Source organism: Rattus norvegicus, chromosome 4 (genome assembly GCF_036323735.1).
Source record: "Rattus norvegicus strain BN/NHsdMcwi chromosome 4, GRCr8, whole genome shotgun sequence".
Classification (NCBI taxonomy): Eukaryota; Metazoa; Chordata; class Mammalia; order Rodentia; family Muridae; genus Rattus; species Rattus norvegicus.
The window spans coordinates 110,375,015-110,380,115 of record NC_086022.1 but is presented as its reverse complement, the minus strand read 5'-3'; the positions used below and the strand labels follow the sequence as shown (position 1 = coordinate 110,380,115).

Genomic DNA, 5,101 nt, shown 5'->3' with positions numbered 1-5,101 from the left:
GGCTGGCAGGAACCGGATGTAGAGCTCTCCTGAGAGATCTACACAAATACAGAGGCAAATGCCAGCAGCAAACCACTGAACTGAGAATGGGACCCTGGTTGTAGGAGTCAGAGAAAGGACTGAAAGAGCTTGAAGGGGCTTGAGACCCCATATAAACAACAATGCCAACCAACCAGAGCTTCCAGGGACTAAGCCACTACCCAAAGACTATTCATGGACTGACCCTGGGCTCCAACTGGATAGGAAGCAATGAATAGCCTAGTAAGAGCACCAGTGGATGGGAAAGCCCTTGGTCCTGCCAAGACTGAACCCCCAGTGAACGTGATTGTTGGGGGGAGGGTGGTAATGGGGGGGGGGAACACCCATAGAGAAGTGGAGGGGGAGGGGCTAGGAGGGACATTGGCCAGGAAACGGGTAAGGGAATAACAATTGAAATGTAAATAAGAAATACCCAAGTTAAAAAAGATGGAGGAAAAAAAATTTACCTACCAAAAGCCTGTGTGCATTTCCAAAACCTTTGACATATATGTTTCAGATAGAACAAACAAAACAAAACAAACCCTATCCCCCAACCCCCCATTCCTCCCACTGCCATCTCTGCCAAACTGGGCCAGCTTCACCATCACCATTGGTGCTATTTAAGATGTTAAAACAAGCTTAAGTAATTATTACCTCTGCAGACTATGAAAAAGTTACAATGCACTGCATTTAGTAGAGACAAGAAAAGAATGAAAGGAATGAAAGTCAACTGCCAGTCTAAAACTTATAAAATATACGTGTAAAACTTATAGAATATATTTAAAAGATTATAGATTTCTGAGTATTTATAATATAGTAAACCCTGTGCAACTGTATGTAAAACATAGAAATAAGTCTCAGTAAAAACAAAATAAACGTACAAAACAAACAGTTCAAAGTACTGAGGAACACTGAGTAGATATATTCTTCCCTACTATTTTTTCTTTTTCTTTTATTTTTTCCACAGCTACTATCTTATTCAGATAGTGGTCTCATTACACATGGTACAAGAATATTCAAATAAGAACTCAGATTGGAATTTAAAGATTGCTCTTCAAACACCATATCCAAGAATGCCACGTTTGCCTATGATCTCTCTGATATAAAACCACATCTATACCTCAGTGGCCGCCAAACCTTTCAGCACAGCTTCCTTAACTGTAAGGTGTTTGAAGCTACCCATTTTAGCACTTTGAATTATTTTTTCATGCTCTAAATACTACTCAACTTTGGCATAGCACCAAAATGTGGCCAATCGAGGCTTCAAGTAAGTCAAGGCATCGGCCACCATAGATGGTGCTTTCTCTTTGAAGTTATGGATGAACTTGGCCACGGTCTAAGGTGGAAGGTACGTCTCCCCAAACCACCTGCTGAATGTCCCTGCTATTTTTCTAAAACAACTTTCTTTTCCTCTTCTTCCTGCTCCTTCTAATCCTGATTCTCCAACTCCTCCACCCTCTTCTTCATCTTCCCCTCCTCCTCCCCCTCCTGCTTTAAATCCCACACAGAATCACACATAGAATTGAAGCGGAAGGGGGCTGGGGATTTAGCTCAGTGGTAGAGCGCTTACCTAGGAAGCGCAAGGCCCTGGGTTCGGTCCCCAGCTCCGAAAAAAAGAACCAAAAAAAAAAAAAAGAATTGAAGCGGAAGAATATAACAAAGTAGAAAAACATGGACTCAAACATACAAACGCCTTGCATATCTTAAAAAAAACAAAACAAAACAAAATGCAGAAATGGCAACCTGATAAGACAGAATTTTAAGTTAGTGGACTGTTCCAGACAAGCACCACAGAAAAAGCTGTGACCTGGACTAGAGAGATAATTTAGTGTTTAGGAGCATGTGTTTTTCTTTAGAAGACCCAAATTCGTTTCAAAACATCCACATCAAGAAGTTTATAAACACCTTCAATTCCAGTTCTAGGGGACCTAATGCTATCTTCTGATATTTAAGAAAATTACACCATAATATCGATAGAAAAGCTCTTGGTCTTGCCTTTTTGCTCCCGCTCTATTCTCTTGCCCCTTCCCCCCACCTCTCTCTCCATTCCCTTCCCCCCTTTCTCCATGTGTTCCTGGCTGGCCTCTCCTCCTCCTCCTCCTCCTCTTCCTCCTCCCCCTCCTCCTCCTCCTCCTCCTCCTCCCCCCCTCCTCCTCCTCTTCTTCTTCTTCTTCTTTTTCTTTTTCTTCTTGTTCTTCTTGTTCTTCTTGTTGTTCTTTTCCTCCTCCTTCTTTCCTCCTCCTTCTTTCCCCCCTTCCTGTTCCTCCTCTTCCTCTTCCACTTTCACTTCCTCCTCCTTCTTCCCCTCCCCTCTCTCTCTAAACACCCCCCTTCTCTCTCTGCCTTTCTCTGCCTCTATTACCCTTTCATTTCCCCTACCTATGCCCTGCCTACCCTCTATTCTATACTAAAATAATTGATAGAAAAAAGACATGTTGCCATGTTGCAACCTTTATGTATGAAGTTACACTCAGAAGTTTATAATATTGAATGTATAGAGTTGAAAAGAGAAAATAAAATTGATCTACATTATTTCTAAATTTCAGAAATAATTTAAATATCAAATAAAGGAAACAATTTATAAAAATAAACAGGAAATGAAATTAAATTTAGACCCTGGTTCTAAGAAACAAAAGTGAATTTAGCCTACAATACTGTTAAAGTTGACACTCAAGATTATTAAAAATTGAGATAATTCACAAATAAACTCCATTAAAAATAATAAACAGTAGACATTACTATTGGTCATGATATCAAAGCTAATGACAGGTTAAATAAGCAAATAAATATTACAATCATGGTTGATAACATAGAGGAATACTATTTTCCAACAGTAAACACTCACCCAGCTCTGTCACTATGAAATAGAATGTTTCAATGTGCCATGATCATTGTAAATAGAAAACAAATATAATTGAAAAAATTTTGCAGTCTGTGAAGATGCTTTGTCTGACTATAAAATTTTAACTCCTTTTCCTACATTTATTCAAATTTTAAAGCATTTTTCACTATCAAGCAATGTTCTAGACTTTCGTTTTTATTTGTCCCCCCTCACTCCATTTTGGGACTTATCTGTTTCCTCTTTTTGTTTTGTTTTGTTTTTTAATCTCTAATCTTGAGAGTATTTTGGCTTTATCTTAATTTTTAAGAAGCTTTTATGTCCTCATTTCTGAATCTTCAAATTTTTTTAAAATATTGGTTATTTTATTTGTTTACATTTCAAATGTTATCTCTCTTCCCAGTTTCCACTCTGAAAACCCCCTATCCCAATCCTCCCCCCTGCTTCTATAAGGGTGCTCCCCCACCCACCCACTCACTCATGCCTCACCAAGGTAACATTCCCTTACACTGGGGCATCAAGCCTTCCCAGGACCAAGGGCTTCCCCTTGCACTGATGCCAGATAAGGCCTATCCTCTGCTACACATGCAGCTGGAGGCATGGGTCTCTCCAGGTATATTTTTTTGGTTGGTGGCTTAGTCTCTGGGAGCTTCTGGTTGGTTGATGTTGTTGTTATTCCTATGGGGTTACAAACCCCTTCAGCTCCTTCAGTCCTTCCCCTAACTCTTCCATTGGGATTCCCATGCTCAGACCGATTGTTGACTATAAGCATCCTCATCTGTATCAGTAGGGCTCTGGCAAAGCCTCTCAGAAGACATCTATATCAGGTTCCTGTCAGCAAGCACTTCTTGGCATCAGCAATAGTGACTTGGTTTCGTGACTGCATATTGGACAGATCCCCAGATAGGGTAGTCTCTGGATGGCCTTTCCTTCAGTCTCTGCTCCACTCTTTGTCCCTGTATTTCTTTTAGACAGCAGCAATTCTGGATTAAAATATTGAGAAGGGTGGGTGGCCCTATCCCTCAACCAGGGCCTGTTCCTAATCTCTGGGTATGTGTACTATAATTGGCGCCAGTTGTAGGGTTAATGTGGGATCCTGCATCCATTCCACCTTGGCTTCTTGGGGAGGCAGGACATGGGAAGTTTGAAGCCATGGACAAGGCTCTGGAGGGTGAGGAAGCACAGTCTGAGTGTGAGGCACCGCTGGAGCTGGCTTGGGCATCCCAGTAACTACAAGGAGGCCCAGGTCATCTGGTTCTCAGGCTCTTGGGCATCCAGGTATCCAGGCATCACTGGGATGCCATGGAAGAGCTGGAATGGAGTCCTCCCCAGCCCCAGTGGGCTGGATCTAGCCCAGGGCCAGGGAGAAGGAGGGGAGAGTTCTCTGGTCCTGCAGGGAAGAGTCTTTGGCTTGACGGTGGTGGTGGCAGTGGCTGGGGAAAGCAGGGAGGCTTTTTTATGGAGATTAGAAGGCAGCTCTGTAGGTGCAGGTTTTCTCTGTCGCTCCCCACAGAAGATCTTGCTGAAAAGAGACAGTCTGTGGTTTTAAGACATTTATTGTCATGGCAGAAAGTGGATGAGTAAAACCATACCCCACTTCTCAGAGTGGACCTGAGATTAAATACCTTTTGCAGGGAGGAGTGTCTGGGAAGGAAATGTTATTGGCTAAGCCTCCAGGCCTTTGGGTACCTCATTATGACAGAGATCTGTCTTGAGCCTATGTTACCTGTGGTGATGTTCTCTACCTGTAGAAGGGCTTGGGGTGTTGCCCTTACATGACTGATGGCCACAAATCTATGCAGGGCTGTGACTATTGACTGGCCTGGTTTCCTGGGAGTCAGGTGAAATGCCTACCTTTCCTTTCAGGGTAACCGAGGTTTCAAACCTCCTCCACCAGGAACCAGGTTCCTTTCACAGTTCCATAGATATGTGTTCTGCGGTTTCTCCTCCCCTTTGTTCAGTATTTAAGCTAATGTCATAACCAGTTGGGTTGTTGGGTCCTGGGAGTCTCTTGCCTTCCTGGCATCTGGGACTTGCCCCATTGTTACACACCTCTGCTCAATTTCCTGACCCTCTGTACATCTCCCCGTCTCTTCTTACACCTTATCCTACCCCTCTTTTTTCTTCTCCCACTACTCTATTCCTCTCAAGTCCCTACCACCCTCTACCTCCTGTGATGACTGTATGAATTTTAAGACATAGCTTTGCAAATATTTTAACTATGCTTTTGAAGTATCACTAAGA

General features: G+C 42.6%; 1 pseudogene; it reads right to left on the bottom strand.

Annotated features, from left to right (window-relative positions):
- Positions 1–1,072: 1,072 nt before the first annotated feature.
- Atp5mg-ps11 (ATP synthase membrane subunit g, pseudogene 11) lies at positions 1,073–4,079 on the bottom strand (annotated as a pseudogene).
- Between the last annotated feature and the right edge of the window lie 1,022 nt (positions 4,080–5,101).